Source organism: Podarcis muralis, chromosome 10 (assembly GCF_964188315.1).
Source record: "Podarcis muralis chromosome 10, rPodMur119.hap1.1, whole genome shotgun sequence".
In the NCBI taxonomy this organism is placed as follows: domain Eukaryota; kingdom Metazoa; phylum Chordata; class Lepidosauria; order Squamata; family Lacertidae; genus Podarcis; species Podarcis muralis.
This window is the reverse complement of record NC_135664.1, coordinates 77,973,346-77,996,578: the sequence shown is the minus strand read 5'-3', so window position 1 is coordinate 77,996,578 and position 23,233 is coordinate 77,973,346. Positions and strand designations below refer to the sequence as shown.

The following is a 23,233-nucleotide window of genomic DNA, read 5'->3' as shown; positions in this document are numbered from 1 at the left end:
AAGACTGTAGAGTTAGTAGCCAGAGATTTTTGGTGGCCCAAGATGCGGGGGGAAGTCGCGGATTACGTCTCGAGGTGCGACACCTGCCAAAGGGCCAAGTCAGTGCACAAACCGCCAGCGGGACTGCTGGAACCGCTGCAGACACCGATCGAACCGTGGGAGAGGGTGGCCCTGGACTTTGTCACGGATCTGCCCAGCTCGAGGGGCAAGACAGCAGTGCTAGTGGTGGTGGACATGTTCACCAAAATGGCCCACTTCATTCCGTGTGCGAAGGTGGCCACGGCGGAACAGACCGCCAAACTGTTCATAGACCACGTGTTCAGGGTTCATGGTCTACCACGGTCTATTCTGTCCGACCGGGGGCGACAGTTCATCTCAAACTTCTGGCAGAAGCTGATGGGCATCCTGAACGTCAAGATCAACCTAGCGTCGGCGAGACACCCGCAAACCAACGGACAAGCGGAGCGGGTCAACGGCGTCATGCAGCAGTACCTGAGATGCTACGCAAATCAGCAGCCTGCAACATGGGTGGACTACCTGCCGCTCGCCGAGTTCGCCTACAACAACACGAAGCACGTGTCCACGGGGGTGACACCGTTCTTCACCAACAACGGGAGGCATCCCAGAACCTTCCCGGGAAGAGAGTGGGGGAGGGGGAGCCACAGGCAGCGGAAGCCTTAGCATCAGAGCTGCAGGAGGTCCACGAACAGCTTCGGAGGCAGTTAGAACTAGCAAAGCACGCATACAAACTGCAGGCTGACAGACACAGAAGGGTTGGGGAAAACATAGGGGTGGGAGACTGGGTTTGGTTAGCAGCCCAGGCAGTGCCGGCCAGATCGTTAGCGAAGAAGAAGCTCGGACATAAGCAGCTAGGGCCTTACCAAGTCGAGGCACAGGTTAATCCAGTGGCTTTCCGGTTGACACTTCCGGAGGGATCCAGAATGCACCCAGTTTTCCATAGATCAGTGCTCACGCCCTACAAAGCACCTCACAGATTTCAGGAGCCAGGCACGGCACCAGACCCGCTCAGGGAAACGCCCACAAGGGGGGGTCGCCAAGGGGGGAACCCATCAACGAGGTCACAGAGATTTTAGACTCGAGATGGGGGGAAGAAGGAGTAGAATATCTGCTAGCCAGAGAAGGTACCCCGGCCAGCGCCAACAGTTGGGTGCCGGACTATGCTTTGGACGAGCCGCTGCTCAAGGACGAGTTTCATGCCCTTTTCCCACACAGGCCCATGCCAGCCGAGTATTTCGACGACTGGCTTTTCACACCCACACTTTCAGCCAGCACATTCCAGGGGTTCACCTCGGACGAGGAACAGGCACTAGGCACACGTTCCCCGGAGGGATCACCCTCGGGGTCTGCCTCAGACCGCTCTTATTGGTGGGACGATCGACCAGAGGAGCAGTGGCGCAAGAAGTGGCTGGGGGGTCCTTGGCAGGCAACGTCCCCAGAGGAGATCGGGGGAGAGACGGACATGGACGTGTTGGGGGAGGACCTGGGGTTCGAGCACGGAGGCAAAGAGATGGAAGCGGAGGAGATCGACGTCGGCGAGAGCACGGAGGACGAGCCGGACTTATCCGGCTGGATGCACGCCACGGGGGACGAACTGTATCCGGCACTCACCCCCAGAACAACGGAGCACCCAGTACCCACACCTGAAGGAGGGGAGGGGGAAGGGTGGGCTTCAAGGGGGGATGGATGTTAGGGGTTCAGGAGCAGAGGCACAGGAAAGGGAGGAAATAGAGAGCGAGGGGGAGGAATCCGAAGGAAATGTTAGCGATGACAGCGGTCCGAGGTCTCTGAGTCTTTCCAGTGAATCGGAAGATTCACAGAAAGAGGCTCCCATGGTCAGAGCAAGGGGGTGCCGAGGGGGACACCCCAGGAAGAAGGGGCCAGAGGGGACTCAGAGAGCAGCAGTTGGGAATCAGGACCAGCTTCCCCACCAGAGTGCAGTAGGGGGGAGGAGTCCCAGGGATCGGGAGCAGGCGGCTCACCGCCAGCGGGAGGACATGAGTCAGGATTGGCCACGCCTCCATCGGGGAGCGAGGAAACGGTCAAGAGGAAGGTTGAAGGCTGGGCGCGAGCGCCAAGTTCAAATGTACAGGAAGGCGGCGCAGTTGGCAGCCCGGATAGGGAGCCAGGTCCCAAAGCCCGCCGAAAAGAGGGGGAGGAGTCAGGGGGGTCAGCGTCAGAAGAGTCCAGAAAGGAGGAGACCCCGGGGGGCAGAAGGACCCAGAGGAGAAAGGAGAGACGGAAGAGGTGGAGTAAGGTTAAAGTATTAAGTTGGTGTACAGGGGGTGGAGACTCAGATGGAGCTTCGCCGGTCTAGCCTCTAAGACGTAAAGCTGGGGCGCTCCGGTTTGGAAATGGAAACTGTACTTCAATAAAGACTTTTGTTTATTACTACCGGGTAGCGTTGGTCCTCTGTGAGCTGGGACCAGGAGCCAGCTCTGACAATTAATATCCTTCCTAACTTGTGCTAGCAAGATCCTTTACTTAGCAGAGTTTACATTCCCCTTCTTACACGCATAGCAGATAGCTGGTTGCAGGCTCGTGTGAGCCTCTCACTATTATACAATGTTAGGGTACATTCGGCACAGAAACATGTGTGTATACCTTTAAGAAGTTTCTGGGATTAATTGGCTGCAGCTGGCCATTGCTATATAGGAAAAAAGCTGAGTTTTGTAGCCTCCCTGCAGGAATAACACCCACCAGAGTTTGTGTTTATTATTTTGTAATAAAGTCTTCGTTTTAGTTTGGGTTTTTACACCTATGTGTCCTGGAGTCACTCTGTCCTCTGCCACTATCTGGAAATCTCCCCCTCCAACAGGTTATGGGGCCAGTCCCCAGTCCTGAGTGGGCAGAGACAGAGCATGAAAAGAACCCAGAGACTGGAAGCGACTCAGCGTTTCTCAAACGGCTGGCTATGTGAAGGCGTCGGCAGGGAGTGTCTGTTTGAGACCAGGAGCCGAACATTTCTTCAAGCCATGTGTGAGTAAGGACTGAGTGGAAAGCTGAAAGCTGGGTGGAGCCATGGCTGGACTTGGAGCTGGAGCTCAAGGGGGAGCTTCATATTTTCCAGTAGAGAAACTGGGAGAGTCCAATTATATGTCATGGAGTTTACAGATGCAGGCGTTTTTAAAGAAAGAACAATGATGGACTGTTATTGTTAACCCTCCTGTAAAAGAGGAGGATGAAGAAGTAGATGAAGCAGACCAAAGGCTGGAGGACAAAGCCTATGCCAATTTAATTTTGAGTTTAGAGAAATCTGAGTTATCTCATGTGCGAGACCTTGAAACAGCAAGTGAGATTTGGCAAGCACTGAGAACGATACACATTACAGACACTGCTGGCAGCAAAATTACTCTAATGAGAGCTCTGTACCGAGCCAGACTAAGTGAGGGTGAATGTGTTTCAACACACCTTCAAAGAATGCGTGATTTATTTTCACAGTTAAATAATAATGTCAGGGGCTCAGGAGCAGAGGCACAAGGGAGAGAGGAAATGGAGAGCGAAGGGGAAGAATCTGAGGGCAGCGTAGGGGAGTATGACAGTGACCCGAGAGATTCCATGAGCTTCTCCAGCGAATCAGAAGATTCCCAGAAGGAGGCGCCAATGGTCAGGGCAAGGGGGGTCCCAGGGGGGACGCACCAGAAACAAGGGGCCAGCGGGGACTCCCAAAGCAGCAGTGGGAGATCAGGACCAGCTTCCCCACCAGAGCGTAGTGAGGGGGAAGAGTCCCATGTGTCAGGGCCAGCGTCTCCTCCAGCAGGGAGAGAAGATGAGTCAGGGCTGACCACACCTCTATCGGAGAGTGGGGGAACGGAGGGGAGGTCAGGTCCAGCTAGCCTCCCCGAAGGGGGAAGCAGTGACAGGAGCAGTGTAACGGTCAGGAGGAAGGTTGCCGGCTGGGCGCGCGCACCAAGTTCGAATGTACAGGCGCGCGGGACAGCAGAAAACCCGGATTGGGAACCAGGTCCCAAAGCCCGCCGGAGGCAGGGGGAAGACTCAGGGGACTCAGCGTCAGAAGAGTCTAGGAAGGGCAAGACCCCAGCGGACAGGCGGAACCAGAGGAGGAAAGAGCAAAGGAAGAGGTGGAGCAAGGCTAGAGTCTTAAACTGGTGTCTGGGGGGAGGAGATTCAGACGGAGCTTCAGCGGTCTAGAGTTTGAGACGTAGAGCTGCGCGCTGCGGCTGTGAAAGCGAAACTGAACTTCAATAAAGACTTTTGTATATAACAACGAACTGGCGTTGGTCCTTTGTGAGCTGGGACCTCGGGCAGCTCTGACAAATAAAAATAATAATAATTTATTATTTATACCCCGCCCATCTGGCTGGGCCTCCCCAGCCACTCTGGGCGGCTTCCATAAAAACCAAAAATACAGTAAAATATCACACGTTAAAAACTTCCCTGAACAGGGCTGCCTTAAGATGTCTTCTGAATGTCAGGTAGTTGTTTATCGCTTTGACATCTGCTGGAAGGGCGTTCCACAGGGCGGGCGCCACCACCGAGAAGGCCCTCTGCCTGGTTCCCTGTAGCTTTGCTTCTCGCAATGAGGGAACCGCCAGAAGGCCCTCGGCGCTGGACCTCAGTGTCCGGGCAGAATGATGGGGGTGGAGACGCTCCTTCAGGTATACTGGACCGAGGCCGTTTGGGCCTTTAAAGGTCAGCACCAACACTTTGAATTGTGCTCGGAAACGTACTGGGAGCCAATGTAGGTCTTTCAAGACCGGTGTTATATGGTCTCGGTGGCCGCCCCCAGTCACCAGTCTAGCTGCCGCATTCTGGATTAGTTGTAGTTTCCGAGTCACCTTCAAAGGTAGCCCCACGTAGAGTGCATTGCTTTAGTCCAAGCGGGAGATAACCAGAGCATGCACCACTCTGGCGAGACAGTTCGCAGGCAGATAGGGTCTCAGCCTACGTACCAGATGGAGCTGGTAAACAGCTGCCCTGGACACAGATTTGACCTGTGCCTCCATGGACAGCTGTGAGTCCAAAATGACTCCCAGGCTGTGCACCTGGTCCTTCAGGGGCACAGTTACCCCATTCAGGACCAGGGAATCCTCCACACCTGCCCGCCTCCTGTCCCCCCAAAACAGTACTTCTGTCTTGTCAGGATTCAACCTCAATCTGTTAGCCGCCATCCATCCTCCAACCGCCTCCAGACACTCGCACAGGACCTTCACCGCCCTCACTGGTTCTGATTTAAAAGAGAGATAGAGCTGGGTATCATCCGCATACTGATGAACACCCAGCCCAAACCTCCTGATGATCTCTCCCAGCCGCTGCATGTAAATGTTGAAAAGCATAGGGGAGAGAACAGAACCCTGAGGCACCCCACAAGTGAGAGCCCAGGGGTCTGAACACTCATCCCCCCCCCCACTTTCTGAACACGGCCCAGGAGGAAGGAGCGGAACCACTGTAGGACAGTGCCTCCAGCTCCCAGCCCCTGAAGACGGTCCAGAAGGATGTTATGGTCGATGGTATGAAACGCCACTGAGAGATCCAGCAGAACTAGGAAACAGCTCTCACCTTTGTCCCTAGCCCGCCGGAGATCATCAACCAGTGCGACCAAGGCAGTTTCAGTCCCATGATGAGGCCTGAATCCCGACTGGAAGGGATCCAAATGGTCCGCTTCTTCCAGGCGTGCCTGGAGTTGTTCGGCAACCGCTCGCTCAATCACCTTGCCCAAGAATGGAAGATTTGAGACTGGGCGATAGTTGGCCATTGTGGCCGCATCTAAAGATGGTTTTTTAAGAAGCGGTTTAATAACCGCCTCTTTCAGCGGGTCTGGGAAGGCTCCCTCATGGAGGGAAGCATTCACCACCCCACGAAGCCCATCGCCCAGTCCTTCCCGGCTAGCTTTTATAAGCCAGGATGGGCAAGGATCCAGGAGACAGGTGGTTGGTTTCACTCATCCAAGCAGCCTGTCCACATCCTCAGAGGTAACAGATTGGAATTGATCCCACACAACTTGACTAGACAGGACTCTAGCACTCTCCCGCCCTGGCCCTGCTCCCACGGTGGAGTCTACTTCTTCCCGAATCTGAGCGATTTTATCTGCAAAAAACTTTGCAAAATCATTGCAGGAGAACATGTGGCCCGTACTGGGCCCCGATGTTGCAGGTGGTTCCGCTAAATTGTGAACCACCTGAAAAAGTCTCCTGCTGCTGTTTTCTGCAGATGCTATAGAGGCGGTGAAGAAATTCTTCGCCGTCGCTATCGCCACTTGGTAGGCTCGACGTTGAGCTCTAACCTGTGTCCGGTCAGATTCGGAATGAGTTATCTGCCACCGGCGCTCTAGCCGTCTCAACGATTGTTTCATTGCCCTCAGATCCGTGGAAAACCACGGGGCTCTCCGGGCTCCATGCAATCGGAGAGGGCGCTTCGGAGCCAAACAGTCAATAGCCCTGGTTAACTCCACATTCCAGCGGGCCACCAGGGAATTGGCTGAAAGGCCATCAACATGGGATAGAGCATCCCCTACTACTCTCTGGAAACCATTTGGATCCATTAAGTGGCAGGGGCAGACCATCCGAATCGGTCCCACCTCCCTGCAGAGGGGATGGGTCGCAGAGAAGTCCAGTTGCACCAGGAAGTGATCTGACCATGGCACTTCTTTCATTTCGCTTTTACTTAGTGTCAGATCACCAACATCCATAGAGGTAAACACCAGGTCCAAGGCATGTCCGTGGCTATGGGTTGGGCCAGATTTATTCAGGGACAGCCCCATGGAGGCCATGCTTTCCACGAAGTCCCGAGCGGCCCCTTGTAAGGTCGTGTCAGCATGGATGTTAAAATCCCCTAGGACCACCAAGCTAGGTGTCTCCAGGAGAACATCCGCTACGACCTGAAGCAGCTCGGGCAGGGAATCCTTGGTGCAGCGGGGAGGTCGGTACACCAAAAGGAATCCTGTACTGCCCCTATTGCCCAACTTCCAGAACATGCACTCGGAAAACTGGGTCTTCCCAATAGGACGCCTGGTGCAAACTAATGACTTCCTAAAAATCACTGCAACCCCCCCCTCCCCGCCCACATGACCTGGGTTGCTGTGCGTAAGAGAAACCTGGTGGACAAGCAGCGGCAAGGACAGGCCCATCTGCTTCATCCAACCAAGTCTCTGTTACACATGCCAGGTCAAGTCCTCCATCCATGATCAAGTCATGGATGGCAGTGGTCTTATGAATCATTGACCTGGCATTGCACAGCAGCACCTTCAGGTCATGTGGGTATCCCTTGCTGATTCTAGTATCCATCCGGTCAGTACCAGACCCGGAGGCAGGGATAGTCCTCAGACAACGACTAAACCTGCCTCCTCTGTAATGACATGGTCTGGTCTTAGCGTAACTCCTCCTCCTACCTGTGATCACTGAGATCGGTTGCCCCAGTGCATCCCCCCCTGTGGAACATGCCCCAGCCATTTTGTGGGCTGGGGCCCACTCCCTGGCAGCCCTGACCCCTCCCCCTAAGAACAAAATAAGACCTTAAACAAACAAACAAAACCAATAAAACAATACAAACAAAAAATGTAAAAATTACAAAAACATCAAAATAAAAAATAATTCCCCAAGCCCAACCAAACATCCATCCCACCCCCACATACAGTCCATCTTTCTCTTTAGCGGTAAGAAACAGTTCTCCATCTTTGTAGATCTTGCATCTATTAGCATCATAGTACAGTTTTAGCCCTTTCTTTGCAATCTGCGAAGCACTCAGCAGACTAAATCTCAGTTCTGGAACTGAGGTAAACATCACTTATAGTCAAGTTCAGACTCTCAAGATACACAGTTCCAATTCCGGTCGCTTCCAGTTCTTGACCGTTGGCTTGTTTCACAGTGAAGCTTTGCTTCTTCAACGTCGAAAACAGTTGTCTGTGTGGGCAGAGATGCTTCGTTGCCCCCGTATCGATTATGAATGCGTTCCCAACATCTGGCGTGGTTCCTTTCGCCATCATAGCCTTTGCAGGTTTCACCTCGCACTTGGTACGGCTTTTGCTTGACGCCTCAGGCTTCGTAGAGCTGTTCTTGGCTCCTTTTGACTGTCGCGGCTTTCTACAGTTCCGTTGTAGATGCCCAGTCTGTCCACAATTGTAGCATCTGACGGCGCTCAATGCTACAGCATGCTCTCCAGTAGCATCAGCAGTGGGAAGATTTGAACTCTGTTCTTGCCTCCCCCTGTCCTTCACTTCCAGTGCAGCAAGTCTGTCGTGTTCGTTGAGGACCACCGCACACACTCTCTCCGAAGTCAGGTCTTGAGCCGGTAGCGAACCAAGCTGACTGGCAACGGATTTGTAAGTCCGGTTCAGGCTGTTTATCATCATGAAGCAAAACACTTCCTCCTGTAGACGGAAATTGCGTTCCACCATCTGTTGACGCAAAAACTTCATTTCTGTCAGGTGCGCTTGAACATCTCCATCAGGCGCTAATCTCAGATTGGTCAACTTCTCAAAATACAGCAACGCTGAAGAACCGGCATCTCTCTGATGCTTTGTACGCAGCGTATCCCAAACCTCTCGCGCATGTTCTAAATGCTGAATATGCACCGATTGATCATCTGAGACGCACAGAATTATAGCAGTCCTAGCCTTCACATTCTGTGTTTCCCAAGCACGCGTTGGTGCTGCAGGGATGGGGTTCTCAATCACCCCAAACAGTCTCTGATTCTGCAACAGGACCTTCATCTTTACAGACCAAGATGAATAATTGTCATTGGTCAGGAGGGGTGGAGAAGGCAAGCCTCCCCCCTTCTTAGCATCCATTTTGAGTCCTTGCATTGACTCTAAAACACAAGCCTCTAAAATCCAATAGCTGGCTTGTTTACACTCTTGACACCTGGCAGCTCTGACACTGGCTGTGTTGGAAAGTCCCTTCCAGCAGTTCGTGAGGACCTAGTCATAACAAAACTTTGTTTTCGCCTCTCTGAGGCATAGACTGACTGCCCAGCCCTCTCGATCAACTTTCCAGTTCTCCTTCACTGAAGGACGTTGCTTTAGCAACAGCGCATATCTTTCCTCGGACAGGAAACCACAAGAATGCTTGGAATGCGGGCCTCTTCTAAGGTGGAGCTGCTTTTCCCACACACGCTCTCCGTGAAGCAGAGAATGAATCAATCTGCATTCACTCTTTTAAGCCCTTAAAATCTCATACCTTGGGCATCGTGGCTTTGCTGTCAGCTTCTTCTTGTCAGCTTCTGGCTGCAGAGAATCAGCCTCTCACAACAGGCTTCCATGGAGCAATGGAGGACAATTCACCAGCCTCTCATCCAGATGTCCGATGAATCGCAACCATCCTCTGCTACCACTGTTGGAATTCTGCCTGGGTCAAAGGAATGTGCCATAGCGTAGGCACCGGCAGATATTCCTGTCGACCTCCCCGCGTCTCCACTCTCTGATAAGCAGGCGAGGTCCCGGCGATTCTTCTCAGATGTTTGAGAGGAACACACCGTTCTTCCTCTCTCCCCTTTGGTGTCCCCAGGGAGGGGAAAGAAGCAGACAGAAAACTATTTACATCCTTTATTTTCTGCCTCTCATATCAGTACAGAGAAACATGTCTGCACTTGGCAACAGTAAGAAGAAACTCCTCCCAAGTACATCCAGTACTGGTCATATGACACACACACTGAGCTAACATCCGGTGCTCAGTACAGAATGGACTGCCCCTTTGTTCCCATGGCAACAGTCACAAACATCCTGTCTGGCTTTCCAGCCACAATCAGCAGACTGAACTGCTGGAGCCTTTGCTTGCTGCAGCATTGGTGCTTTAGAATAACAGTTCTGACCCCTGCACAGTCAGACATCCGGAACTTCTCAAGCAACTGCTCAATCTTGCCTTTCTGACTGAGCAAGAAACTCCCATTCTCTGACCTGTCTATCCTAACGCCTAGATAAACCTGAATGGGACCAAGGTTTTTGAGCTTAAACTTCTTACCAAGCTCTTTGGCAAAACCTTGCACCTGTCTACCTGTCTGTGCCACGTACAGAATATCATCTACGAACACCAGAATCGCTTCCTGTGTCTCTCCTGACCCCTTCAGGAACAGGCAACTGTCTGCAAGACTCTTCTGGAAACCCAAACCTTCCAGAGCTTCATTCAGGCACATGTTCCAATTTCTGGCTGACTGTTTCAAACCATAAATTGACTTGTGCAGCTTCCACACAACACCTGGCTCATTGCCCTCAAACCCTGGAGGAGGTAGCATGTACAGATCCTCCTTCAGATCCGAGTTCAAATAAGCCACATCCACATCAAAGTGGTGCACTTGGTGCCCTCTTTGAGCAGCTACTGCTAAAAGCACGCGCAGTCTCACTCCAGGAAGTAGGAACATACACTTCGGTGTAATGCAGCCCCCTTCTCTGCGTGAACCCTCTGGCTACAAGCCTCGCCTTATACTGTGGTTCTCCAGACGCTGTGGGCTTAATCCTGTAAACCCAACGACAGCTCACGGCCTGCTTGCCCTCTGGCAGCTTCGTGGTGGAGAACACACCTAAGGACCTCATTGAGTTCAACTCCTTTCCCATTGCCTCTTGCCACTTCCTGGCTTCTGCTTCAGGCAACTGTTGAACCTCCTCAAAACTCTCTGGTTCGCACTGCGCTAAACCAACCCACACACTGGTGACCTCAAACCTCTCAGGTGGTACCCCCTTTGTGGTGCGTGTGGAACGTCTGAGCACTGTCTCAGGTGCTCCCTCTGACCCACTGGGGCCAGCAAGTGTGTCCTTGTTATCAGAAGACTCCCCCTCTGACTTACTGCGTCTTCTGGCCTTCTGCACTTGACTAACGGGAGATGAAGGCTCACTTTTGGGCTCTCTTTTAACAGCCTGTGGAGATGCCCCTCCCTGTTCTTGACCCTGGTCAGAGACCTGGTCCTCATCAACAGGTTCAGCTTCTAACTCTCCCTCCTCAGCAGAATCAGACAGACACTCTGAGAGAACGTCAGGATTTGCATGGATCCTTGACCAACCACTCTGCTCACAGAACTCAGCACTTCTGCTGACTAGAATCCTGGACTGATCGCCTTCTGGATAGGCAAACCTCCACCCTTTTGTCCCAGGCTCGTACCCGCAAAAGATCATTTTCCGGGACCTCGGGTCACCTTTCTTGCATTGAGCCTTTGGCACAAGCACCCAAGCTTCTCAACCAAACACACGGAAGAAATGCACCTTTGGCTTCTTCCGGTGCAGCAGAAAATAGGGCGTGTCTCCTACAACAGAGCTATAGGACCTGTTCAACGTGAAGCTGGCAGCTTTCCAAGCTTCAGCCCAAAAGCTCTGAGGCAAACCAGAGTCAAACAGTAGAGCGTCAGCTGCCTCAGCTAGCGTTCTGTTCCTACGTTCTGCTACGCCATTCTCCTGAGGAGAAAAAGCAACCGTCAACCTGTGACTTATCCCCTTCTGGCGGAAGAAACTCTGCAGAGCAGACCTGGTGAACTCTCCGCCTCAGTCGCTCTGAAAGCTCTGCACCTTGGTGGGAAACTGTAGTTCCACCGCCGCAACCCAGTCTTTGATCAGTTGTGCCACCTCGCTTTTCTGTTTCAGCGAGAAGATCCAGCCGTTCCTCGAAAAATCATCTGTCAGCGTGAGCGCATACCTGGTTCCGCCCAGACTCGGCACTGGCATGGGTCCACAAAGGTCTGTATGCACAAGCTCAAAAGGCCTTGTGGTTACCCTCTCTGATCTGGGATAACTGCACCTTTTTATCTTTGCTCTTTTGCATGCCCTACAATCCAAAAATTTATCACATGCTTTCATCTTGCAACCCTCAGTGCCACAGCCTTTAATGAGAAGAAAAACATCATAAATCAGCCAGGCGAGAGAGCGGACATTCTTTCGTCTCTCAGCCAAAAACGAAAGGAAACTCACACACAAAGAAAGATTCCCGTATGTGAACCAAACCATGCCTCAGAATGTGAGACGTCACACAGAACTGTTTAACCCTGTAAGTTCTGATTCTCCTCACAAAGACGCCATGAGAGGAAGGCCACAACCCCTCACCGTAACTCCAGAAATGGGAGGCAGTCCAGTAAAAGATATGCAACTGATGAGGAGCGGCAACCTAAAGAGGTTGTTGACCACAGAGAGGAAGCAGCTTTCACAGTCAGAAGATGCTATCGTTGTGGGTCAACTAAGCATTTAGTACGTCAGTGTGTCTGTGGGAGAAAACACAAGAAAAGGGCGGCCTGCATTTTCTGGGAAGCGAGGAGACAGGAAGAGTCGAGTCCAGTATGTTTCTGCAGCAGTTCGAGGCACCAGTCACGACGTTGGACAAGACTGGATTTTAGACTCAGCAGCGACAAACATTTTTGTTAAGTCTGCACAAACCCTTGTAAATCTGTAAATGTAGTACTAGCTGATGGAACAGTGCATGAGTCAGCTGGAAAGGGTAGTGTGAATATCAACTGTTTAAGTACCAAGTTTACCAATGTTTTATGTGTACCAAGTTTAGAAAATAATTTGTTTTCAGTTACAAGTATTGTTAAACAGGGATTTAAAGTAACCTTCTCTGGTTCAGGCTGCAAAATAGAGAAAGCTGGAAAAGTGGTTACAGCGTCACTAAAAAATGGTTTGTTTGTTTTGAAAGACCAGCTAGTAAGTGAGTCTGGGGCATGTGTTAAAGCCTGTAATAGAGCCTTGCATGATGAGTGCCAGCATCTGTGGCATCGTCGTTTGGGGCATGCCAATTTCTGCAGTATTGCAAAAATGCCAGAATTAAGTAAGGAAATTAAAATGAAAAAATGCTCAGTTTTTCTGGACTGCAATACCTGCAAGGAGTCTAAAAGTAAGTGGGGGTCCTATCCTGAAAGTACTAGAATTAGCAAGAGGCCATTTGCTTTAGTACACTCAGACCTTTGTGGGCCATTTGCAGAGTCTGAAGGAGGAGCAAAGTTTTTTTTTTGTTCTTGTGGATGATTATAGCCGGTATACTTGGGTATACTAGTTAAAACACAAAAGTGAAACTGGTCATCTGATTAAGAATTGGGTCAACTATATAGAAAGGCAGTTTCCCTACAAAGTTACCCAATTGCAGAGTGACCGTGGAGGCGAGTTCATGTCTGAAGCCCTCCAGGTCTGGTTAAAAAAGCGTGGTATTAGTCACCGTAAATCGTGTCCTTTTTCGCCTGAAGAAAATTCAGTTGCAGAACGCAAGATAAGGTCTTTACAAACAATGCTAGATTCTATGCTATGTGATTCTAGCTTATCTAGGAAGTATTGGGGAAAGGAATTCTGTGTGCTAACTACATACAGAACAGGTTGTTTCATTCTACCATAAATAATACCCCTCATTTTTTGCTTTATGGGGGGGGAAAACCCTTTTTAGACCATGTTAAAACTTTTGGTTGTTGGGCTTGGGTTCACATCCCAAAAGGACAGAGAAGGAAAGGAGAACCCAAGGCAAGGAAACTTAGGCTTGTTGGCTATCAAACTTGGTCAAAGGGGTATCGTTTTGCACTAGGGCATGGCAGAGTTGTGATATCAAGACATGCAGAGTTTTGTGAGCAAGATGGTTGGGCCCGTTTACATGGAAATTCAGAAGTTGTTTTATCTTCTGATGATACAGATAAATTTGTGAAATCTGAGGAAGAAAAGCCACAAATTAAAGAAAGTTCTAAAAGAGGCAGTGATGAGGATTCAAGGGATGAGGGTCCCAGTACACAATCTCCTAAAGCTGAACCAATTTCTCCTGAGCAGGATGAATCAGAAGGGGAAGATAGTTCAGAGGGGGAGAGTGTTCAAGTTAGAAGATCACAAAGAAGCAATAAGGGGGTACCTCCAGAAAGGTTTACTATACAAGAAGTTAAAACTGTTGCTGTGAAGAAAGAACCTTGTGATTATGAGGAGGTTTTAAAGTTACCACACCAGGAAATAGTAAGGTGGAAAAATGCAATGAAAGCAGAAATGAAATTTTTGGCAGAACACAATGTGTTCACCATTGAGCCATTGCCAGAAGGAAAAAAGGCAGTGGGCTGTAGATGGGTGTATAAAATAAAACACTTGGCAGATGGTGGTGTTAAGTACAAAGCTAAGCTGGTAGCATGAGGCTTTACTCAAATAAAAGGTGAAAGCTTTGATGAAACCTTTTCTCCTACTGCAAGGAAAGTGTGCGCTTATTGCTAGCTCTTGCAGCACAACGTGGGTTAAAGGTAAACCATTTTGATATTGAGACAGCTTATCTTAACGCAAATCTGCAAGAAGAAATTTTTATGAATCAAGTGCCAGGTTTTGAGACAGGCGAACAGAATTCTGTATATAGGCTGAACAAAGCAATTTATGGGCTCAAACAGGGGCCACCAGGTGGCGCGTTGGAAGATGGCCGACAATAACATCTCTCTGACCCATACGAGGTACTAAGGGGCTGATATGGGAAGTATGCAGCCTTCCTATTCTCCCCCAGGATGTGGAGGAGAACTGTCCTGCCAGCAGTGTTCACAATGCACCCCCTGAAACGAGTGATGGGGGTGCCGAACACTTGGCAAAAGGCCCTTGGTGAAGTCAGATCTTCCTGACGCCGATTCCAATTAGCGCGTGCTGGTTGCTGCAGCTTGGAATTATAATTGGAAACATACGTTTGGAAACGAAGCTGAAAGCACATACATCAAGTAAAGCTCGACTGATAAGGCTGCTGATTAATGGATCTCTGCGACCAGGAGTGACGGATGGATAAGTAAATCTTCTGATGAATCACCATAAGGAGACTGTATGTTTGGAATGAAGGGGGGGTGGAGGAAAAAACTCTTTTTTTTCTGCATGATGTGACATTAATAACCCTTCACCCCAGATAGAAACAAGATCGTTGCGGTTCTATGAATCACAGGCAGGATTTTAAGAACTATGTGGGACGGAGTATAGCAGGAAAGAAGACTGGAGAACGGTGAGAAAAGAAGAAAATTTTCATGACGCATTTAAAAAATTGCGTCTCGCCATGACAGGTTTGCCGAGGAAGAAGGACTGGGGGAGGAGAATCAGGATTGTTTGAAAGAGAAGGAATGCTGGAATGTAAGTTTGACCTGACAGAACCCCCAGACTCATTTGATTTATTTGGTAAGCCTGAGAAAAATAAAGGACAGACTGGAGATTAATTTTGTTTATGGAAGTGTTGTACAGAGGCTGTCCCGGATCGATATGATTTTTGGAAAAGTACAAAATCCACATAAAATGCCAGCTGTTAACCTGCTTGTGAAAATCATCAGAGATCGCAAAGGAAGGAGGGACTTCCAGTTTGGGATCGCAAGCAGCAGGGAGCGCGGAAAAGTCGCTGTGAGCTTTTCCGAACTTCACGGGGGTTTGGGGGCGACGCAAAGGCACTGCGACCCCCGAAAAGCTCAAGGCGGGCGTCCTTGAGGGATAAGCTACCAAGCAGCATCGGCGGAGTCCCGAAGTTTTTTCGGGTTTTTTTTTTTTTAAAAGGGCTCGAAGACGACGGGACTGAGAAACGCGAATGGTAAGCTCTGCGGACCTCGTGAAGTGATGCCTCTAGCTCCTACTGATTAAAGCGACAAATCTCCGTAACTCCAGAGCCGAATCCCCTATGTTTGAGGATTATAAGAGCATAACAATTAAACTAAATAACTCCAACGGGGATTCGGGAGGTAAAAGAAGTTAAATAAGGAACCCGACCTGTCTCTCAGAGCAAAATGGCGCAGGACATTCAGTCGCAAGAGCGAGAGAGGAAATGAGCAATTACCTGCTGTAGAGAAGAGAAAAGAGAAAGACCTCGGTAATTGTTTTTTTCTCTTTTGAAAACGAGGCAAAGGAAAACTGAATAACAGAAGGGATTTTATTGACTTTTAGAGACTTTGTACCCTCTTTTGGGGAGGAAAAGACTTTGGCAACAAAGAAGGAAACAAAGTAGGAAACGGAACGGAGGGAATACGAAAGTAACTTCCTAGAAGCTAAAAGTAACAATAATGGAGTATTAAGGGGAAGAGAATAAAGAGGAAGAAACCTCATAATACAATACAGAAGCCCTCAATTGAGCTGTAACTATCAACTATTCAGCTCCTTTCCCCTGTCTTTTTTTTTTTTTTTGAATGAAGGCTGAAAAAGACACCTCTACAGAGTGCTTCATACTGAGAGAAGCTTCAATAATTATTAGACTGGAATGAAGTCATAATCCTACTCTAAGGGAAGCTTCTAGAGTACTAACCACTCCCTTCTCTTCTCTTGAATTAAGGAATGGAGAATTAAATTAAGATATGGACTGAATTTAGAAGGACACCCTGAGAAGTAACAAAGGACTTTCCGGATCAAACTGGACAGAACTGTCTAATTAATGCAGTAAGATAAGTGATGCTGTTTTGGACTCGAGCTGAGCTTGATGTATGGGTACCCCCAACAAAATTTAAAATTTGGCTGTATAATTTGGAATCAATGTGATGTGATTGGCCTGTTAAAAAAATTTATGGGCTCAAACAGTCAGCTAGAAATTGGAACGAATGTCTTGATAATGCTTTAAAAAATCTTGGCTTTAAAAGAAGCTTAGCTGATAACTGCTTGTACACTAAAGGAAAGGGTATAAACAAGAATTATGTCTTTCTTATGTTGATGATTTGCTTTACTCTACAAAAGGTGACAAGCAAGTGGAAAAGTTTGCAGAACAACTAAGAAAGGAATTTAAAGTAAGAGATTTGGGTCCAGTAAAAAATTATCTCGGTCTAGAAATTCAAAGAACAAACGATGGAAGTTTTTTGTTGAGTCAAAAAGACAAAATAATGGAGTTACTTGAAAGAAACAATATGCAAAACTGCAAGGGAGTAAAAACCCCAATGGAAATAGGTTTTTTCAAGGATGAAGGAGAATGCACAGAACCTGTAAGTCCTGAAATGTACCATTCAATAGTTGGAAGTTTACTATACATTTCATTGTGGAGTAGACCAGATTTGAGTTATGCAATTGGAATACTGAGCAGACTAGTAAGCTGTCCCACAGAAAATGCCTGGAAAGGTTTAAAACGTATTTTCCGGTTGTCAGGGGCTCAGGAGCAGAGGCACAGGAAAGGGAGGAAACAGAGAGCGAGGGGGAGGAATCCGAAGGAAATGTTAGCGATGACAGCGGCCCAAGGTCTCTGAGTCTTTCCAGCGAATCGGAAGATTCACAGAAAGAGGCTCCCATGGTCAGGGCAAGGGGGGTGCCGAGGGGGACACCCCAGGAAGAAGGGGCCAGAGGGGACTCAGAGAGCAGCAGTTGGAAATCAGGACCAGCTTCCCCACCAGAGCGCAGTAGGGGGGAGGAGTCCCAGGGATCGGGAGCAGGCGGCTCACCGCCAGCGGGAGGACATGAGTCAGGATTGGCCACGCCTCCATCGGGGAGCGAGGAAACGGTCAAGAGGAAGGTTGAAGGCTGGGCGCGAGCGCCAAGTTCAAATGTACAGGAAGGCGGCGCAGTTGGCAGCCCGGATAGAGAGCCAGGTCCCAAAGCCCGCCAAAAAGAGGGGGAGGAGTCAGGGGGGTCAGCGTCAGAGGAGTCCAGAAAGGAGGAGACCCCGGGGGGCAGAAGGACCCAGAGGAGAAAGGAGAAACGGAAGAGGTGGAGTAAGGTTAGAGTCTTGAGTTGGTGTACAGGGGGTGGAGACTCAGATGGAGCTTCGCCGGTCTAGCCTCTAAGACGTAGAGCTGGGGCGCTCCGGTTTGAAAATGGAAACTGTACTTCAATAAAGACTTTTGTATACTACTACCGGCTAGCGTTGGTCCTCTGTGAGCTGGGACCAGGAGCCAGCTCTGACACCGGTATTTAAAGCAAACACTTGATTATTGTTTAAGACTACCATCTTCAGGGTCTACAAAATTGCAGTGTTACGTTGACAGCGATTGGGCCAACCTGCCTGATAGAAAATCAATTTCTGGAATGGTTTTTCAGTTTGGGGATTCCTTGATAGGTTGGAAGTCCAAAAGGCAAGGTATCGTGGCCACATCTTCAACAGAGGCTGAATACTGTGCTTTATCAGAGTTGTGTAATGAAATAAAAAATTATGTTCAGATCCTCAAGGATTTAGATATACTATGTGATTATCCAGTTCAAATATGGGAAGACAATCAACGGTATTTAGGTATACCCTCCCTATGAAACCAGAGGCCTTCCTTCTGGGCATTGTCGACCAGAAAGTGTTAAAGAAGGATAGAACTTTGTTTATGTATGCAACTACAGCAGCAAGAATTCTTATCGCAAAGTATTGGAAGACACAAGATTTGCCCACGCTGGCGCTGGAGGAGTGGCAGACGCAACTGATTGACTACATGGAACTGGCTGAAATGACTGGCAGAATCCGAGATTTGGGAGAGGAAACAATGGAAGAGGACTGGAAAAAATTTAAGGACTATTTGCAAAAACATTATAAATTGTATGAATGTTAAGAATGTGCATGATTTGGAAATTATAGCTTCAGCAAACTGATTTAGTGAATTGGAAATTAAGTTATAAGAAAGACAAGGTGGAGATTTGAAACAACTTTATTATGTTTATTTTAAGGTATAAGTAATGGAGAAATAGTATTTTGAATCTAGAAACATAATATTTGAAAGATACAGTAAGGTATGAAACAAGGTAACAAATTGCTGATGTTTTTATTGTAAAGAACGCTGGACTCGGAAGATGTCGGGAAGTCCAGTTGGTTTTGCAAAAATTATTTGAAAAGTTGATTTTTTTTATTTTTTCTTTCTGTTTATTTCTTTTTTCTTTCTTTATGTTAACAAAATTGACTTGGTATGTGAAAATCCAATAAAAATTTATATATATATATATAAAAAACAAATATGGGAAGACAATCAAGCTGTAATAACTTTGGCTGGGTCTGAGCAGTTTAGAAACAAATCCAAACATTTAGAAATTAAATTTCAAAATGTGGCTGAGAATGTGAAGCGAAACCTGATAACGCTGAAGTATTGTGAGAGTATGCAAAATGTGGCTGATGTATTTACAAAAGCACTAACTTTTGAAAAACATGCACAACTGGTGACAAAATTAGGAATTGTTGTGTGTGATGTGTAAATATGTCTGTTTATGTTTAAAGTACTGTTTCTGTTTCTGTTTGAATGAGAGGGGGTGTTAGGGGACATTCGGCACAGAAACATGTGTGTATACCTTTAAGAAGTTTCTGGGATTAATTGGCTGCAGCTGGCTGTTGCTATAAAGGAAAAAAGCTGAGTTTTGTAGCCTGCCTGCAGGAATAACACCCACCAGAGTTTGTGTTTATTATTTTGTAATAAAGTCTTCGTTTTAGTTTGGGTTTTTACACCTATGTCTCCTGGAGTCACTCTGTCCTCTGCCACCAGCTGGAAATCTCCCCCTCCAACATACAATTCAGTCTGTCTCAGATTGAATTGTACGTTCCTGGTAACTTCCCTTGAATCCCTCTTAAAAGTATAAAGATGCCACAGTCTTATTCAAAGATGATGAAAGACGTTTACTCACATCAGTTCACAGTTGGATTCCTGAAGGCAGACTTATTTACAAATATGTACATGTGGATCTACCCCATATGGGGGAATAATCCCAGTGCTTCTGCTAGCTGAGAGCTAGCAGAGCAGTCCTAGCTAGAAGCTGGTCAAACAAAGATGGGAATCGAAAGGACAGAGGTGATTTGTCCTTTTGTTACCTGGACAGGTTTGGTGAAGCCCACCTTTAGTCACATGCAAAGCAAGGATGCTCCAGCCAGGAGGAACAGGAAGTTTCAACTGGCTGGACCAAACATTCCCCTGCATGTCTTCTCTAGCACTAGAATGAACATTGTACTTGACTGCCTCTCATGGATCACATATCACAGCCTCTCTGGATTCTGCAGCAGACTCTTGAACCCACTCCTCTGCTCCAGCCTCAGAGTCTGAACTGTCCCCTGTCACAGGTTCTTCCTGCTCACTAAACCCTGTTGCCCCTTCAGCACCCAGCACCACCTCCCAATTCTTTCTTTTAAGGAGATACTTTGCAGCTCAAAAGGATGAGGCATCTAAGCTCCCCACAAACAGATCAGAAGGAAGGCTCCACCGAGAGAGGATCTCGTATGACTTCCCCTTGAGCAAATTGGGGGTATTCTCCATGAGCAGAGGAAGCCTGGGTGAGCTTCAAATTTGCCCCCACCCTCCCACTGCTGCCTCTGGGAATAAGGGGAGCCTCTATTCTTAGACACCAGCAAGAGGGAAATGGCACCCCCTGGCCACCCACCCCAGCCCACCTCTAAGCCTCTCCCTGGGAGGTGCGCTCTTTGGATGGGGGCCTCACCTGTGGCTGCGCAGGACAGAGTACCAGGGCTGCTGCTTCACATACAGGAAGGCGAAGACCTGGACGGTGAGGGTGAAGAGGACGTTGAGGATGATGGAGAGCAGGAGCGGTGGGGAGAGGAGCCGCCTGAGGGGTCGGTTGGGGGCCAGCTTGGGGTAGGCGTGGGTCAGGCTCACTGTGGGGAGGAAGAGATGGCATGGGGAAAGCGAAGAGTTTAGAAAGGTTGCCCTTCCCTTTATTGGCCGAGGGAGCCGGCGTACAGCTTCCGGGTCATGTGGCCAGCATGACTAAGCCGCTTCTGGTCGAACCAGAGCAGCGCACGGAAACGCCGTTTACCTTCCCACCGGAGTGGGACCTATTTATCTACTTGCACTTTGACATGCTTTCGAGCAACAGGAGCTCACCCCGTCGCAGGAATTTGAACCGCCAACCTTGTGATCGGCAAGCCCAAGAGGCTCAGTGGTTTAACCCACAGCGCCACCCGTGTCCCTTGCTCATTCAGGTTGGGGTAAGTCAAATTCAGGCTCCCTTCAGCTCAAGAGGGAATTGGCGTGTTTCACATCTGACTGTGCACCTTCCTTGTAGCAGCTGCCCCAAACCCAAACCCCATAACACAGTGATCTGCTTACTTGTTAGGCACACGACTAGGGTGATCTTGAAGGAGGTACTGGATATTCCCAAAGATCTGTATTTGCTAAAAGTGGGGCAGAGAGAGAGAGAGAGAGAGAGAATGAGTTCACGGAGGGCTCTCAGTCCTGCCGCTTGTGGACAGATTGTTACCCAGATTGTTACTTCGGATTGTTACGGAATTAACTCAGACCGAGTGGGAGAGTCTACGGGGCTTTGCAACGGCACCCAAAGATGTCTTGCTGGGACTGGATTCACACACGGGTCCACGCTCCATTGCGGCAAAATCACTTCCCTGCCTTACAGGATCCCAGGCAACAAACCCGTTTCTCCTTTAGGTGGAGGCTTTTTATAAAGACGAGAACCACTGTGGATCAAGGATCTGGCTGTGACCTGGGGAGAGACCAGGGTTCCAAATCCCTCACTCAGAAATGCAGCTCGCTGTGGGTGAGGAGGAGAAGATAGAAACCACCTTGAGCTCCTTGGAGGGAATGTAATTAATAGTATTAGTATATTAATTAATTACAGTAATAAAAATAAGGAAAGAAAGGACTCTCTTCAACTGAAGCCACTGTCTACCTCCAAGTTAGAACTACAGTTTAGGGGCACATGCTGTCAGTCACCCACCATTTGGCCTTTGGCTGAATTTACTGTTAGAATTCCCCTTCATGGATCACTGCCTTGCCGTGGCGAAGGGGCTTGAATAACTCAGAGAAGCTATGAACTATGCCAAGCAGGGCACCCAAGATGGACAGGTCATAGTGGAGAGTTTGGACCAAACGTGATCCAAAGAAGGGCAGTGCCAAAGAATGCTCCAACTACCGCACAACTGCACTCATTTCACACGCTAGCAAGGTTATGCTTAAAATTCTACAAGGAAGACTCAAGCAGTATGTGAACCGAGAACTCCCAGAACTGCAAGCTGGATTTAGAAGAGGCAGAGGAACCAGAGACCAAATTGCAAACATGCGCTGGATTATGGAGAAAGCTAGAGAGTTCCAGAAAGACATCTACTTCTGCTTCATTGACTATGCAAAAGCCTTTGACTGTGTCGACCACAGCAAACTATGGCAAGTTCTTAAAGAAATGGGAGTGCCTGATCACCTCATCTGTCTCCTGAGAAATCTCTATGTGGGACAAGAAGCTACAGTTAGAACTGGATATGGAACAACCGATTGGTTCAAAATTGGGAAAGGAGTACGACAAGGCTGTATATTGTCTCCCGGCTTATTTAACTTATATGCAAAATTCATCATGCGAAAGGCTGGGCTGAATGAATCCCTGGCCATCCCAGGTCATCGAGGCTTTGACATCAAGAAGGGGCAGCGGCAGCAGCGCATGTTGTTGAGGCTTTGACAGGCAGAGGAGGCAGAGGTAGCAGCGCAGGTCGTTGAGGCTTTGACAGCCAGAAGGGGCTGCGGCAGCAAAGCAGGTCGTCGAGGCTTTGACAGCCAGAAGGGGCTGCGGCAGCAGAGCAGGTTGTTGAGGCTTTGACAGCCAGAAGGGGCAGCGGCAGCAGCGCAGGTTGTTGAGGCTTTGACAGGCAGAGGAGGCAGCGGCAGCAGCACAGGTCATCGAGGCTTTGACAGCCAGAAGCGACTGCGGCAGCAGAGCTGGTCATCAAGGCTTTGACAGCCAGAAGAGGCAGTGGCAGCAGCATAGCTCATCGAGGCTTTGACAAACAGAAGGGGCAGTGACAGCAGCACAGGTCATCGAGGCTTTGAGAGCCAGAAGAGGCAGTGGCAGCAGCATAGCTCATCGAGGCTTTGACAAACAGAAGGGGCAGTGACAGCAGCACAGGTCATCGAGGATTTGACAGCCAGAAGAGGCAGTGGCAGCAGCGCAGGTCGTCGAGGCTTTGACAGCCAGAAGGGGCTGCGGCAGCAAAGCAGGTCGTCAAGGCTTTGACAGCCAGAAGAGGCAGTGGAAGCAGCACAGGTCATCGAGGCTTTGACAGCCAGAAGAGGCAGTGGCAGCAGCATAGCTCATCGAAGCTTTGACAGCCAGAAGAGGCAGTTACAGCAGCACAGGTCGTCGAGGCTTTGACATCCAGAAGGGGCAGCGGCAGCAGCAGCAGCACATGTTGTTGAGGCTTTGACAGGCAGAGGAGGCAGAGGTAGCAGCGCAGGTCGTTGAGGCTTTGACAGCCAGAAGAGGCAGCGGCAGCAGCACAGGTCATCGAGGCTTTGACAGCCAGAAGAGGCAGTGGCAGCAGCACAGGTCATCGAGGCTTTGACAGCCAGAAGAGGCAGCGGCAGCAGCACAGGTCATCGAGGCTTTGACAGCCAGAAGAGGCAGTGGCAGCAGCACAGGTCATCGAGGCTTTGACAGCCAGAAGAGGCAGTGGCAGCAGCACAGGTCATCGAGGCTTTGACAGCCAGAAGGGGCAGCGGCAGC

At 49.2% G+C, this 23,233-nt stretch overlaps 1 protein-coding gene across 1 annotated transcript in view; it reads right to left on the bottom strand.

Moving 5' to 3' along the window:
- Positions 1–22,697, bottom strand: part of LOC144329026 (putative cation-transporting ATPase 13A5) — a 31,409-nt gene extending 8,712 nt beyond the window's left edge. Inside the window, exons 1-2 of the transcript XR_013394463.1 lie at positions 20,839–22,697; positions 20,210–20,384 (exon numbers count right to left, since the gene is read on the bottom strand). The gene's annotated coding sequence lies outside the window, so the exon portion shown is untranslated. The remainder of the gene's footprint in view (positions 1–20,209; positions 20,385–20,838) is intronic.
- Between the last annotated feature and the right edge of the window lie 536 nt (positions 22,698–23,233).